At 42.1% G+C, this 16,764-nt stretch overlaps 1 protein-coding gene across 1 annotated transcript in view; it reads right to left on the bottom strand.

Annotated features, from left to right (window-relative positions):
• AKAP6 (A-kinase anchoring protein 6) overlaps window positions 1-16,764 on the bottom strand; it is a 629,015-nt gene that overhangs the window by 256,769 nt on the left and 355,482 nt on the right. The window lies entirely within an intron of this gene.

Genomic DNA, 16,764 nt, shown 5'->3' on the forward strand with positions numbered 1-16,764 from the left:
GGTTCGCTTTTCCAAGTTAAAACAATTAGAAAAATATTTCTGGAGTGCTGTAATAAATTAAAATTAATAGTGCTCAGAACCTCCAAGGTAACTTCAGGCATCATTTTGAAGCTGGGGGGGGCGGTCGTTGGGGGGAGGGGGGTTTGCGTCGAGGGCAGGAGGGCCTGGGATCCCTCCTGCCCGTAATGTAGTGCGGGGTGGGGTTAGGGGGTCGCCGTGGCCAGGAGGATTTGGGCTCCCTCCTGGCCCGATATTGTTGGGGAGTCGGCGGTCCTTCGGGGGAGGGATGTATCGGACATCGGGGGGGGGCATCAGGCTTTCAGGATGGGGACAGACCTTCAAGGGGGGACAGTGCAGGGAAGTCAGGGAATTTATATTAATTAATTTTTTCTCTGCGTGTTTTGTTTTTGTATAGTTATTAACTAATATTTAACTAAGTTTTAAAGTTTTAAAGAATGTTTCCTTTATACGTAAATAAAGAAAAGTGAATGGGATTGCAGTGGCGGTGACGGGGCGGTGAATGGGGTGGCAGTGGCGGTGACGGGGCGGTGAAGAGGATGGTGAGACGGAGACGGGGCGGTGACGGGATGGTGAGACGGGGACGGGGCGGTGACGGGGATGGTGAGACGGGGACGGGGCGGTGACGGGGACCAATTTTTTCACCGTGTCATTCTCTAGCGCCTATCTAGTTGGGCGCTTCCAAAATAGGTGCCTAACTTTAGGCGCTGGTTACAGAATTTGGGCCTAAGTGCTCACATGCTAATTTTTGTTAATGGCTGCATGCTAATGGCAACATTAATCCATACCATTAATTCAGAAAATGGAAAAACAGCCATTTTCCAGCTGCAATAAAAATGGCCTTAGTGTGTGGGAAAAAAAACATATAAGGGTGCACTAAGGCCACTTTTTTAGTGCAGCTTAGTAAAAGGACCACTTAGGCTTTTTAAGTGTACATTCAGATTTACTCCTTACTTTTAAGGCTAGACAAGATCATACTCCAGTATTTATAGAGAGATTACTTACTCCCTATGTCCCTACAAGGACACTTCGTTCCAGTCAACAAATCGTTACATCACCTATAACACTACGTTTTCGCTAACAGCCCCCACATTATGGAAAGCTCTTCCACTTTATCTTCATCAGGAGCTTTTCTAGCTAAATTCATATCTGGTTTCAAAACCTTTTTATTCAAAGATGCAAACTCAGTTTTGGCACTCAGGAAGTGCCTTCCTCAGGGGACGAACAAATAGCTAGAATAAGAATAATAAAATAGTAACACTTCCAATAAGTATTTTATATATATATATTACATTTCAAACATGCTGCTACATTTATGTGTTTTGCCCATATTTGTATGTCTCATGCTCGTATAAGGTTTGTTTGTTTTTTTAATTTTAATTTTTATTAATATTAAGAAATTATAACCAAGAACATGCTTGTTTAGGAAATACAGAAAGAATTACACAAACAGGAAATTCCCAAAAATAAAGTAATATATAAATCTTTCTTAGACTTCAATCAAATCAGGAATCAGAAAATCCAAGTGAAATTAAAGAGGATATTATTCCATCTTAGAAAACAAATATTAAGGCAAGACTTAACAGTTATCCCACAATTCAAAGTTAACTGTTCGCTAACACTAAGGGCTCCTTTTACTAAGCTGTGCTAGCAGTTTTAATGCGCACTTGGCATGCGTTACAATGCCACGCATGCTAGATGCTAACGCCGCCATAGAGCTGGCATTAGTTTTTCCACGTAGCGCGGGGGTTAGCATGTGCTAATCTTCAGAGCGCGCTAAAAACGCTACCGCAGCTTAGTAAAAGGAGCCCTACACATTTCCAGCAACCAATCTCTTCATAAGGTTTGTTTTTATTTATGCTTATTATTTTATGCTAATCATTTATGCTGATTATTTTATCACTGTTATTCAAGGTCATCTTTCTGTTTTTTTAAATGAGTATTGTACTTATCCATATATTTATCTCTTATAAGTTTTATGTTTTTGTTGTGCTGCTCAAATTTTATATGTTTCATGCTTTTTGCTAGGTAGTCTAATGATCTTTTATTTATATTCTTTCCTAGCTATTTGTTCACCCTCTGAGGAAGGCACTTTCTGAGAGCTGAAACTAGATTTCTTGTTGGGTCTAAAAAAATTTTATACTAACAAACTATATTATTGGTTGTTTTGGACATCTCGTTTGCCTTTTTTGTTGTTTGTTGTATGTCGAGGCAAGATACCTTCCCCCTTTCTACTATTCCAGAACATGACATTTATACCACCATCTGGTTGGGATATCATTTACATTAACCCCCATGTCCTCTTTCCTCATGTAATTTCCTTTAATTTTCTTTCCTGGCAAGATATTGGAGTTCATCCCTTTTTCCTTTTATTTTTTCCTTAGTGTCCCCATCTTGTAGGTTGGGATACACATGTGGGATCTCTAGGGGGGTAAAATCAAGGGGGGTGGGTCATTAGAGTGGGCAGACTTGATGGGCTATGGCCCTTTTCTGCCGTCATCTTCTATGTTTCTATGTTTTTTTTTCTGTTTTATTATTTATTGAGTTGTTTTTAATGATTTTATTTTCCCCCATTATCTTTTAATTGTATACCGCTCAGACATCTATGTGCAGTCCATCAATATTAAAATAAACTTGAAACTTGATCATTATGTGTACATTTAAAAGTATGTAGCAAATTCAAGAAAAAAGAATCCTTCCGTGATAAAGTGAGAAAAGCAAACAGCCAAAAAATTATATATTGTTAAAATGTAACAAATTCTAATAATAATGATTATTATTATGTGAAGGGAGAGTCCTCAGTTTTCACAATTTTGCACCAGATAATCATAAAGGCGAAGTTGTCACTCTGTATACTGTGACAAACAGACGTCTTTCCCAAGGTTTGCCACAGGAAAAGGAAGGAAAGTATACAAACCCCAGTGCAGAAGGGCTGACCAGGTCAGTGCCCAGGACAATAAATTAGCTGACTACCCAGTGAGTGACAATGAAGAAATGGAAATAGAACTGGAAGGCTTAGACTTACCTGAAGCAGTCCCAAAGCCAGGCAGGAAGAATCTGCCTTGCTATTGTCCGATGCCTGTAAGACAGAAAGCTCACAAGAAGTTTCCCCTCAGAGAAACGGCATGGGCTGAGGAAGGAATTCCCTTCCCCCATCCAAAGCCAAAGTCAGATTTGGGAAATTATGGGCGCCAATCCTTTCTCGATTAAATCCTCCTTAATGACCTGTGGTCTGCTGCTGCTCCAAGCGGTTTCAACCGTGTTTTTGACTCTACTATTATGTAGATCTTAGCTTTCTTATTTTAGCCCTGCCTCCGCTGATATGTTTTGGTTCATGTCTCTGATTCCTGTTCTCTGCTCTATTTGCTATACCAACCATGTATCTCAATATTGATGGTTTCTTATGGCTTATTATACACGTCTGTCCTGTTCTATTTTATTATACATTGGTTCCTGTTTTGGTAGGACGTTTCCTACTGTATTTTCATATACGGTAATGATGACTATGTACCGAGCTGTTGCTGCTGTTTTTGATCACTGGTCATTGTTGCTTGTTTATTGTATTGTACTCATTAAAATGCTAATAAAAATTGATTGAACTAAAAAAAAAAAATAAAAAAAAAGCCAAGGGGGAGTGGTTCTTTCCCTCAGCTTAAAGCCAGGCTCATCAGAGAGCAAGGGGAGGAAGGAGGAGGAGCAGAACGAGGCTTGGCAGAAGAGCAGAGGTAGAACGGGCTGAGCTTGCCTCAGACCCTGCAGAGCAGTTCCTCAGCACTGACTGGGAGATGACTGAGGAACAGGCTGGTAATTTGGCTACAGATTCCTTCTCCCAGAGCCAATGGTGTTGGAGGAAAGTAGGGCTATGCAGGAAAGCTGGCCAGAGGAAATGGAGAGCTGAACACACTGGGAAAAGGTCTGGGAAAAGGGTTTTCTTTCTGGCTGTATTTTTCTGTTTGCTCTTTGAGCTAATGACTGTGGGAGTTATCCAGGAATTTAATCATGTACTGCAGTTTCACCAGGCTGGTTTGCTGGAATTTGTGAAAGACACAGTAAGCTCCTCTTCAAGACATTCTCTCAGCTGAACCAAACGCTGGGCTGTAATTCTAGCCAGTTTAAACCCAGAGTTTCCTGGTTTCAGGACTCTGTGCAAGTGCCCAGCTGTGAAGTGATTGCCATAGCAACTAACTAACTCAATTAGCCTGCATGCCTCGTAGGGTAAAGGAGATTAACTTTCACAGGGCAAAGCCTGCTCGGGACTAGAGAGAAAGTCCAGCCCAGCTGGAGAGAGGGAGTGCACTGTAGAACAACACAGAATATCTCTCAGGCATGAATAAGAATGTCTCCTCTGTAACGCTACAGTGAAAAGTTATTTGTGCCAACTGTTTCACCTCCAAGCCTCATGAAATACTAATGACTGTATGTGGTTTATCAAGCAAGCTCAGAGCTGATTACTGAGTGATAATGAGTGAAAGAAACTTTTTCTTTTGGTTTCTGTATGATATTCATGCTACCAGGAAAAACTGGAGTGGCACAGTGATTCCACCAAGGCCATTCTGACAAGCGTGATTTTTTTCAAAGCCCTGGGGAATAAGCTTAGTTAGGCATTTGCCTAGTGGCGGCCAACTTGAAAGGAGACCCTAATTCTAAAGGGACCACGCCAGTAACAAACCTCGTGTCACTACCCGACAGCTCAGGGTGTTCTCAGAGAGCGCAGGTGTGACAATACCAAATAGGGTCCACTTGTGAAACATCCCTGGACTTACTCCCCAGTGCAAATCACAGTGAAAATTATAAAGTGCAATAGTGTATGTGAAAAAAATGTTTTAAAAAAATTCACAAAAAAAATTTCATATAATATTGGCCGCTGCTATTCAACACAAGTCAGCGTTTAATGTTCAAGCCTCAAAATATATTTCAGATGAAATCAAAGAAAATTAGCTGGAAACGATAAAAAAATCAAACACAGTACTTATCTGCATAGTGTAACGACTGAAACTATGCCAAATAATCTGTGTGCTTGTCTGGGATTGTGCAATTTAAATTATCATATAAAAGTATGGGCATAGTTTGGGATTTGTGTATATAATCCCCCACCTCATTGATTTGTGTTTATGTTATTAAATACAAGCCTACAACTATTTGGAAGAAAATTGGGGCTAGTTGATTACCTTGTTTTATTTCTGTTTTGTAACTTTTCTCTCCTTATTCTGGTCTGTTATTGTTGTAATTGACTGGAACTCTTAGCAGCTGTTGTGCCATTCAGAACTTTACTAGAGCCAGCCCTTTTATGTCCTGTCTGTCTGTCCAAATTAGATTATAAATTCTGAGCAGGGATAGTCTATTACATGTTAAATGTACAGCACTCCATATGCCTTTCAGCACAATAGAAATGATAAATAGTAGTAGTAATAATATGCTTGTAAACCATTTTGAATGATCTATTTCATCAGAAAAATGGTATATCATTGTAAATAGAAAAATAAAATATACACACAAGACCTGGCAGAAAGACGTGCATTTATGCCTGAATTATATGTACATGTCTGCTGCCACTGGCTGTACATATAAGAAAGATTTTAAGAAGAGAAAGTATATATATATATATATATATATATATATATATATACACACACACACACATGAGTGCTTTGGTCCAATATACAAAGTGATTTAACTGGGCAGGAAAGTTTTCTGCCTGGTTAAAATGAACCGTAAACAGCTCCTGCATTGTCTGTTTAGTGTTGGCGTGGTTCATCTTTTCAATCTACATATGAGCCTCACTAAAAACTTTTTACATGTAAAATTTTTGTGATGCTGTGCCACATTTTCAATACTATTATCAAGCAGCCCAACTACAATATTTAGCTAATTGGAAGTGGGATAGGGGGAAAACATGGGTGCATATTGTGACAAATCTAGGGCTATCCCTAGCTTTGACACAGTGGTGAAGAAGGTAGGTAGTCCCCGAGGCAGGAGAGCTGGTCAGGTTGGCCCTGCAGAATATGAAAAGCTGACTTCACTTGGACTATCCCAGGAGCTAAGAAACTACAGCTCCCAGAAGGCCAGTCTCAGCACAGGAAGCTGTGACTGAGACAGGCACAGTTGCAGAGAGTTTTCTCTCCCTTCTCACTCTGCAGCAGGGAGGGGCGAATTAGAGGGGGTTAAAAGAGAGCAGCTGAGAGAGAGTCAGGAGGAGGAGGAGCCGAGGAGGCTTTCAGGGTGTGCTCGGTGGGGAACCCTCTCCTCCTCAACGGAATGCTGAGGAGGCTGGAGACTGGCAAATGTTGGACTCAGAAGAGCTTACTGCTGACCCAGGGAGTGAGGAAGGAACCCCAGGGGAACCCATGGAAAACCAGGAGAGTCTGATAGGACCGGAGGAGGTGTCCATGGACATTGATAAGCAGTAAGGGGATGTGTATTGCCTGTGTCCACAGTAGTGAAGCTAACCGTTATGCCAGTGATAGTTTTGAAGGGGAGTTGTATTTCTCTCCCTGCTGACAATGAACTGTTAATTGCTGCTTGAAAGCTTTAGGTGCAAAGCTAGCAAATGTTGTGGCATTTTTTTTGTTCTCTCTGCTAGCAGCCAAGCTGAGCCGAGAGCGTTCTTCCTCACAGCTGTGCATAATTAATTACCTGAAAGGCACAGCAGGGAGCTGTGCTGAGAGCCGGCACGGACCTTTTGAATTCTGTGCTAAAGAAGAGAATACGTTTTACATGAACTACAGTATGTGATAAGCCACGTTAGGCTGTGAAAACCAGGTGACATGCTGGCCAGGTTTCTTGTTGCCCAGTTGTGGTTTAAAGTGTGTTTCTGTTCTGAATTTTTTTCATGCCTATGAAATGACCCAGCTGCTGGAGCTGAAGCAGCTTAGTGAAAGTTACTAAATCCAAACTACTCTGGTGAACAGGACTGTTTATAGATGTGCTAACAAAGTCCAGAGGCTGTGGAACGATAGGTTAAGATGGGACACGCCCAAAAACCTGGACACTGGATTTCTTTAAAAGTTATGCTCTGTTTGAACCGCTTGTGTTTTTCCTCATAGTTTTGAGTGCTTGTTTTGAGGTCTGCTAAGCTGAAGCATTTTTCCTTTTGTTCAATGCAACCAGTGAACATAATAAAACCTTTGTTTGATTATTCTACTATACTGGATTTTGAGGTGTGTGAGTTTCTTTTCCCTTGCCTGTTTTTCTTTTGGTAATGTCAGGGAATCTGATATTATACCTTAGGCAGACGCCTAAGAAGGCCTGAAGGGTACCCTGGTTAAAGGGTACACGTATGGACAGGAACAGTCACAGTGTTCCAGCTCGCTGCCATGAACAGGAGCTGGGCAGGTGTGACAATATGGAGCAACAGATATTGGGTATGCCCCCATTGAGGGCAATACCCTGGCTCCAATTCCCCCAACTTTTTATTATAACTAAGATATCGAATCCTGTAATACGACATACTCTCAATTTGTGGATCCAGGTGCACAGGCGATGCTACGGGGATAAGATCTATTTTCTGGGGACTGTGATATGCAAGGTATGCCTGCTAGGGCTGTGCATAGTAGAAATCCCACTGTTAGAGCAGATATCCCTGTGCCTACTATTACTTCTGTGTCCAGCAGAGGGAGTGCAGGTGTCAGAAGGCAGATTTCCCTTCCCCCACCTAGTCAGGGAAAGGAAGGGAGGATATCCGGCACACCTGAGAGTTTGGGGCGTGGTCCCAAGTTCCTAAACCTCAAGGCTGCCTGGCTGGAAGGGGAGAGGGAGGCAGGCAGTGAAGGCAAACAGTCACCAAGCTCAGGGCTGAGGGCTCTGCAAGGCTGTTATGTTCCAGAGCAGATGGAACTGGTAGAGGCCGGGGCAGAGCCATCTGAAGAGCCTTTCTCAGAGTTCCAGGAAATGGAACTAGACTTTGTACCGGAGTCCTGCACAGAGGTACCTGCCAACCCACAGCCCATGGAAGTTTGCTAACCAAAGGCAAGTGGTCACTGTGGATTACAAATGTACCAGTTTTTCAGTATGGACTATTCTTGAGCAAGTCTGACAGTGTTTGTTGAAAGGTGGTGGGGATTAGCCCCACGTTAATTGTGGAGGGATAGAGGGCCATATCTTGGCAATATTCCAGCACGTGGAGCACACCACCTTCTCCAGCACTACTGCGGCTGGAGGAATCAGTGCGGGTGCACTGGTTCAAGCTTAAGTCTGATTGTTTGTTGAAAGAAAATAAAGACTTAGGCCAGGACTTTATTTTGGATGTGCAGCAATCCTTTACTGAGGAAAAAGGAAGAAGAAATTTGTTGTTTTTTTTTCTTTTTGAGTTTTAAAACCTCTTTGCTGTTTGGAGAAATACTGGTTTGCAATAAGACTCTTAAAGTTACTTAAACTGGAGGTTCAAGGACTTGCCGATGAGCGGCTATGACCTGACAAAGTTTAATGTGCTTGATTACTTTATTTTTTGAAGATTGATATCAAGTTGTTTTGTAAAGTAACCATTTTGTGTGGGCAATCGCTCCATTAAATCCAGTCCAGTTTTTGTTTGTTTCCATACTTACCAGTTTGCAGTGTGTTTTTTTTGGTCGTGTTGAATCCTGACATTAATTATCCCTGTGTTGCTAGCCACAGCACACAGGAGCCAAAAACTTCTATGTCCCAGCGGCACAGGACGCATTGCCTTAACCCCGCTGGTGACAGGACAGCTATTATATATATGCCAAATTTTGTTCCAGATGAGGTTGATGTGGTCTTCCATTTATGGGGAAGGAAAGGTCTTAAAACATTGGGTCAACTATTGGAAGATGAGAAAATTGTCCCCCTTGAGGTACTGATGGAAGAATATGGCCTCTTACTGAGAGATCTATTCTACTATAGACAAATTGAAAGTTTCATTAAAAAAGCGCCCCTTGGAGAATTAGCTATTGTTGAACAGTTGAATCTAGAGATGGCCATAACAAAAAAGAGTGGGAGGGGCAGTATTACTGGAATATATAATGCACAATTGGAGTATCTTCAACCCCCCTCGAAATATTGGCGCCGTTGGGAAAAGATCATTGAAAAATGTTGCACTGATAAAGAATGGTCTAAAATGATGCATTCCATTTTTATGGTACTTTAGCTAGCAATATGTTAGAAAATGATTATAAGATGATTTTTTGTTGGTATACTCCAGCGCAATTGTGGGCTATGTATGGGAATGGATCGGATAAATGCTGGAGAGGATGTGTGGGAGTGGGTACCTTTGAACAGTGGTGTACCAAGAGGGGGGTGAGGGGGGGAGGACTGCCCCGGGTGCAGCCAAGTCCTGAAAATTCAGCGGTGAATGGTGTTGAAACAGCTCCCTTTCTCCCTCCCTGCCCCTTACCTTCGTGGCGCTTCCCCCTCCCCCCCGCCCACCTGACCGACAACAGGCCCGTTCTGACAAACCTCCCTGCCCTGTGACCGCAAGTCTAAATTATCTTCTTACAGCAGCTGGAGCATTGAAGCTGCGTGTGGCTGCTGTAAAGATCATCTCTGACGCAACCAAAAGTTGCATCAGAGACAACCTTTATGGCAGCCATATGCAACTACAACGCGCTGCTGTAAGAAAGTAATTTAGACTCGTGGCCACAGGGCAGGGAGGTTTGTTGAATCTGGCCTGTTGTCGGGCGGGTGGGTGGGCGGGGGGAGCGCAACAAAGGTAAGGGGCAGGGAAGGAGAAAGGGAGGAAAGGTGGAGTGGAGAGGAAAAGACACTTAAGGGAAATGGGTAAAACAGAGGGGGGAGAAGGACACTGAAAGCACATGGGGAAGACAGGGGGGGGGAGAAGGACGCTGAAAGGACATGGGGAAGACAGAGGGGGAGAAGGACGCTGACAGGACATGGGGAAGGTGGGGGGAGAAGGACGCTGAAAGAAAATGGGGAAGAAAGAGTGGGGAGAAGATGCTGAAGGGAAATGGGGAAGAGAGAGTGGGGAGAAGACGCTGGCAGGGAAGAAGACAGAGATGCTAGACTATGGGGGGTGCAGAGGGAAGAAGATGGGTGCCAGACCAATTTGGAAGGTGGGGAGAAAGGGAGAGGCACAGTAACAGAGCAAATGGAAGACGCAGAGAGAAGAGAGACATTGGATGGAAGGAATTGAATGAGAACATGAGGAAAGCAGAAACCAGTCAACAAAGGTAGAAAAAAATTCTATTTCTATTTTTTTTTTTTTTGCTTCAGGATAAAGTAGTATATTAATTGTGTTGATAAAAATTTATGAACAAAGCCCTTCCAGCTGAACATCTCTTTCTCCAGTTCAGCAGCCAGAACTTTGATTTATAAGGAAGGAATAAGCTAAATATTGCAGTTCCGAGGCTTGTATGGATGCTGCGGGGACGGTGACAGGGCGGTGATTGGGATGGCAGTGATGGGGCGGTGAAGGGGACGGTGCTGTGATGGGGACAGATTTTTTTCCCCGGGTCATTCTCTAGTGCTCACGTCAAAAGCTTCCCTCTGACTCAGCTTCCTGTTTCCGCTTTTGACTGAGCACCGCGTTGCCGATCTGAAGTTCTATTGATGCTAGGGGTAGATCAGGGGTAGGAGGTTTCAGATCTTGTTGCCAAAATCGGAAAGGTGAGGAAGGGAGAAAGATGTGCTTGTGGTGGATGGAGAGATTGAGAGAAGGGGGCAGATGATGGAAGTGGGGAGAGAGAAGAGGTCAGATGATGGGGGAAAAGAATTGAGTTAGAGAAATACTGGAGGGGGTGAGGGAAAGAGGTGGTGAGCTGTAGGTAGACAGTAAAAAAGGAAATTGATTAGAGGGTAGTAAGAATGTAAACTAGATGGATGCAGAAAATAAATTGAAAAGGAAAATGAGGGAATAAAGGGATTGCAGAAGAGAGTTATGGGAGAGGGAAGGAGAGGAGAGAGATGCCAGACCAATGGGGGTGAAAGGAGAGATGGAAGGGGGAGACATACAGTTTCTGGAAGGGGCATAGAAGGAGAGAAGATGCCATATAGGGAGGGGCAGAGATATGGTAGACAGTGGATGGAAGGAAGACAGTAAGAAGAAGATGAGGAAAGCAGAAACCAGAGAAGATAAAGGTAGAACAAAAATTTTCTATTTATTTATTGCTTTAGGAGACATGTGTCACTGTTTCTGTGGTGTTGCATTTTATGCAGAGTCCAGCTTCTTGCTGGTTCAATTTAACCTTTGTCTATGTATTTCTATTTTATCCCCCCTTTTACAAAACTGTGGAGCGTTTTTTAGCGCCAGCCGTGGTGGTAGCAGCTCTGATGCTCAGAATTCTATGAGCATCAGAGCTGTTACCACCGTGGCTAAAATCCACACTACAGTTTTGTAAAAGGGGGAGGGGTTAGTTTGTGATGACATATTCCATTCTAGGCGAAGGTGTTTTCTGTGTTCTGTGTGTTCAAAAGACATGGTTTTCTGTTAGGATTGAGGGTGTAGGATTGATCTGTACTAGTCTGGCTTGTTTAGTTTTACAATGGATGTATTGATGTACTGCTCACTGCAATATGTAAGATGCTGCCTTTTCCTAGGTACTCATGTGTGACGTGTGGCTTGTTACTAAAAATCATGTTTTTTGTACAGATGGGGGGGTGCCAAAAAATGATGGGCCCCGGGTGTCACATATGCTAGGCACGCCACTGCCTTTGAACACATATGGTGGTATTGTATAAAAGCACAGACTTATTGGGATAAAGTGATATCCTTTATAGAGGAAGTGCTAGATATCTCGATTCCCAAGACTATGGAGTGCTGTTTATTGAATATGGGGCCGGCTGTCCTGCCTCTTAAGCAGCAGAGGTGGATACATTTGATAATGACAGCAGGTCGACTTGTATTGGCATCTGCTTGGAAACAACCAGATCTCCCGGCATTTCGAGTATTGTTGACCAAAGTTCAATATATACAACAAATGTCAAAACTGACTGCTTTTCGGAGAAATCAGATACATAGCTGCAATACCGTTTGGGGAGCATATGAAAATTGGAGTTGCTCCCATGGGGGTACTTTTATTGATTATTGATTTTTTTATTTTTAATCTTCCTTTTTATGAATCTCCTGCACACATCCACTCATCGGGGTGGGGCGGGGAGGGAGGGGGGAAGGGAGGGTTTGGTCATAGTTGATAAATAGGAAATTTGATATTTTTATTATGCATAATGAAATAAGACATAAAGGGCTCCTTTACAAAGGTGTGCTAGCGGTTTTAGCGCATGCTTAGCGTGCGCTAAAATGCCACGCGCGCTAGCCGCTACCGCCTCCTTTTAAGCAGGCGGTAGTTTTTCGGCTAGCGCGCACTAATCGTGTGCCTGGGCTAAAAGTGCTAGCGCACCTTCGTAAAAGGAGCCCATAATGATTTACTGCTTTATGTTTGATTATATAAGATTGATGATTTTATAAAACATTTAAATTATTAATAAAAACATTTTGTGACACAGAAGATGAGTACTTTCATCACCTTAATCTGCCATTTTATCATGTGACATCTCACCACTGCATATATATCATCATGTGACATTTTGGCCCTGATTCTATAAAATGTGCCTAAAACATAGACACCGAGGAATGTGGTGCATGTCAATCTTAAGTTAGGCACAATTTACAGAATCGCATCTAGTGGCACCGAAACTGGACTTAGGTGCTCCCTATTTATGTCAGGGTTTTCTTGGCCTAAATAGCAGCACCTAAGTTAGGCGCCTACTGGCGCCTAAGTCCAGCTTAGGCACCTACCATGCCAAACATGCCTACCATCCACACTAGACCATGCCTACTTTCTGGTAGGCACCTTGGGCTAGACGCCTACCTGAAAGTGATAGGTGCCCACCGATTGTGAGCATATGTATTAGAAAATGACACAGGGACACATTTTTCCCCGTCCCCACAGGAACTCAGTTTCCTCATCCCGTTCCTGCAAGTTTTGTTGCTATTCCTGTTCCTACCCATTTCTGTAAACTGTGCCTTAACCACACAAGTCTCGAACACGTATGATTTTGAAATGTTTGAGGCTTGTATAGATGAGACAGAGCTTGCAGGAATGAGGCAGGGACAGGAAAAGAACTCTCTGGGCTAGGATGGGAAAATGAGTTTCCAGGGGACAGGGAAAAATATGTCCCCATGTCACTCTGTATGCCCTTCTTGCATTTATTCACTATTTCCTAAATTCTGTATATGGCGCCTAAAGTTGTATGCTTACATCAGTACATGTAGCCAATGTATGTGCACAACTTAATTAATTGGCCTAATCATTGCCAGTAATTGGCAATTAACACCTCGTAACTGATGCTAATTGGGACAAATTAAAAGTAATGCGCATAACTAAGAAAGCACGATTCTGTTAAAAAAATATGCACAGTTGCAGTGCGTGAATTTGAAAATGGGGTGTGGCCAGGGGCAGATCGGGATGTTCCTAAAAATTAGGTGCCTTGTTATAGAATAAGCGCTAGCATTTTTAGCGCACACAGCAGATTAGCATGCACTAGAACTAATGCCAGCTCAATGCTGACGTTAGCGTCTAGCGCGTACGGCATTGTAGCGCACGCTACTCCGTGCGTTAATGCCCTAACGCAGCTTAGTAAAAGGAGCCCTTACTTGCAGGCATTTAGGCCTAGTTTTAGCTGCACCTAAGTTGGCGTCAGTTTTTTAGGCTCAATATATAAAATATGGCATGCCATTATAGAATAAGTAATGTGTACAGCAGTCCTTTGTACTGTTATACTATCACTCGTGTTCTCCACAAACAGTACTTCATAACATGTTCATTTATAATTTTTACTTATTCATTGGTCTTCAGAAGTGCCAGTACCGTATTAGCCAATTGGTTTGAGTGGCCCAATACTATGCGGCACTGGCCTCCTCATCAGACCGTTATGTTTTATATAAAGTGCTTTAGTGCATTAGTGCTTCTATACTTCAGTGCTTGAATAAATAAATAAATACTTAATCTTTCAACTTATTTTTTTTTTCTGCACTTTCTGAGTTTTCCCTTTGTCAGTAGTTATCAGGAAGGGACCTGTCATTCCGACCAATGAATAAGTAAAAATGATAAATGAACGATGCCATTATAGAATAGCACATAGGTGTCCTGCTGCCACTTTCATGGGTAAGTGTACACTTACTATATATGAGAGGCCACTGAAAAGTTCTCAGCTCAACCATGAAGAAAATGATGTGGAGCCATGAAACTTACAAGTTATTCTACACTTTCCTTGACACTTTTCATTTCATTTCAATGATATGAAATGAAATGAAAAGTGTCAAGAAAAGTGTGCACTAACTTGTAAGTTTCATGACTCCACATCATTCTCTTCTTGGTTGGGCTGAGAACTTTTGAGCGGCCCCTCATATGTACATGTGCTAGTATTCTAAGCATTTTCTTGCATAAAAATCATGCAAAATGCAGGCGGCTAGATTATAGAATTGCTTTTCACATAGATAAATCTAATAACTTATCTATTTAAAGTTTAGGACTTATTCAACAGTCTTACCAGAGCAGAAAGGGCTGCTGAGCATCAGGCGCAAAGACAGATAATCCATCTGGTTTTATGCACTGGCCACAGTTGGGAATATTGATGCCCAGTAATAAAACCCACATGCACTAACCAATATGAGATGTCTTTAACATCAGTTTTCAATAACGTTTTGTTTATATACACACACTTTGGTTATATGCATACTTTATTCCTACTCTGTATAATTCTAGGCATAATAATCAGTATTTTACGGTGGTAATTACATGGCACATTAAAACCTAACATTAGTCTACCATAAACAAGACCTTTTTTTCCCAAAGATAATTTTCTCATCGTCTTTTCTAACAGGGTTCATCCTCCGAGCCTGAACAATAAATTCTCTTAATAAGTTGTCACTCTGTGTACTTCTCATAGCCAGAAAAGAAGACAAAAAAGAAAAGGCCTCTATTATAATTTTTAGAATGAAATGTTAAGATACATTAGAACAGTGTTTTTCAACCTTTTTACACCCGTGGACCGGCAGAAATAAAAGAATTATTTTGTGGACCGGCAAACTACTAGGACTACAATTAAAAAAACCCATTTCCGTCCCGTCTCCGTGAGCTCGGTGCCCGCAAATTATCTGATCCCATCCACATAAGCCTCAATTATGATTTTATATCGAATGTATTTTATTAAAGTATAAAAATAAACAATATTCTGTACAATTGTCATTTTATAAATACAAATAATACAGAGCAAGGATCAACAAAACCCCTGTCTCCTCTCCCCTTCACATATATCCCCTCTACTATCAAGAAAACTGAATAAGCCAAATTATTACAGAATGCTACACAGAAATATCATGCTAACAGAATACTGCAGTCACACATGACAGGAATAGTTTTAGGGGAGTGCAACTAGGGCAACTGCCCCTGGCTGGTCAGAGAGCGCCCTAAGCCAGCTGGAAGCTAAAGAAGCACTGTCTGGGCTTTGCAGTCCCCAGTTATGTCTAACACCAGCTCTAGCAGGATATATATTTCAAATCTGATATATTCTAATCACAAAATAGAAATAAAATTATTTTTTTCTACCTTTTGTCATCTCTGGGTTCTGCTTTCATCTTCTTTTCACTCTCTTCCTTCCAGCGTCTGCCTTCTATGCCCCTTCCATCCACTGTCTATCCTCCACCCCTTCCATATGGTATCTGTCTTCTTTCTATGCCCCTCTCCCCTTTCCATCCAGCCTGCGCCCCCCTCTCTCCTTTTTACATGATTCATTCCAGCTTCACTGCTCTCTTCATTTTTATCTCTGCTACACCAGATCTACCATCGTTGCCCCTCTCTGCTTATTTTTTCTGATGATACTTTACCATCATCAATCTCTCTACTTTCTCATGCCCATCTCTCCCCTGCCAGCCGCTCTTCCCCCACCATCTTGAATTGCCGCCGCGCAGCGGCGGCCCGCTGGACACGCCCACCTGCCAGCCGGTACATGAATATAAATTCTTCCCCACTTGCGGCGCACGCTCACCCTGCTTAAGGAAATATTTATATTATACATTACAAGCACTTATTTTAGACATTAGCAAAGAACCTCTTCTGCATGCCTCAAAGTTCTCTATTTTGAACCACTACGTTGTAACTGTAAGTTAATGGTAACTAGGAAACATAACAACTGAGAATTGCCTGCTTGTTTTTATTCTTTTGGTAATTACTTAATCTGAATATTCTATCTAACTTGAAAGTTTTAGAATTGTTCTATATGTATTTTTAATTCTACTTAAGTTATTGCTGTCTCATAACACTTAGAGTGGTTGCTCGGTTTAACTTATGTTTTTCTATTTGGTTTGGGTTAAGTTGTTTAGTGTTTTTACTTTCTTTCCTTTGCTTTTTGTTAGCTCTTCCCCCACCATCTTGAATTGCCGCCGCACAGCGGCGGCCCGCTGGACACGCCCACCTGCCAGCCGGTACATGAATATAAATTCTTCCCCACTTGCGGCGCACGCCTTTGGCGCGCACCAAAGGAGCGCGAATAAGGAGCAAGTCTTGCTCCTTATTGCGCTCCTTTGTGCGCAACTTTGGGCGCAAAGTTGGGGGTATTACTGGTTATATTCTTATAACTTTTATCTTTTTGTAATAATATTCACAAAACTCGTTTTTAAACTTCTCTACGCAAAAAATCTTTTTAAAGTCTTTGTTTTATTTATCACATTTTACAAATTAGCTGACTTAAAAACTTCAATGGATCTAAAGTCTACCTCTATCCCGGTTCATTGGGGCCATAGACCCCCTATAATAGCTTCTAGAACGAACCACAACTCTC

This window comes from Geotrypetes seraphini, chromosome 7, assembly GCF_902459505.1.
Source record: "Geotrypetes seraphini chromosome 7, aGeoSer1.1, whole genome shotgun sequence".
NCBI lineage: Eukaryota > Metazoa > Chordata > Amphibia > Gymnophiona > Dermophiidae > Geotrypetes > Geotrypetes seraphini.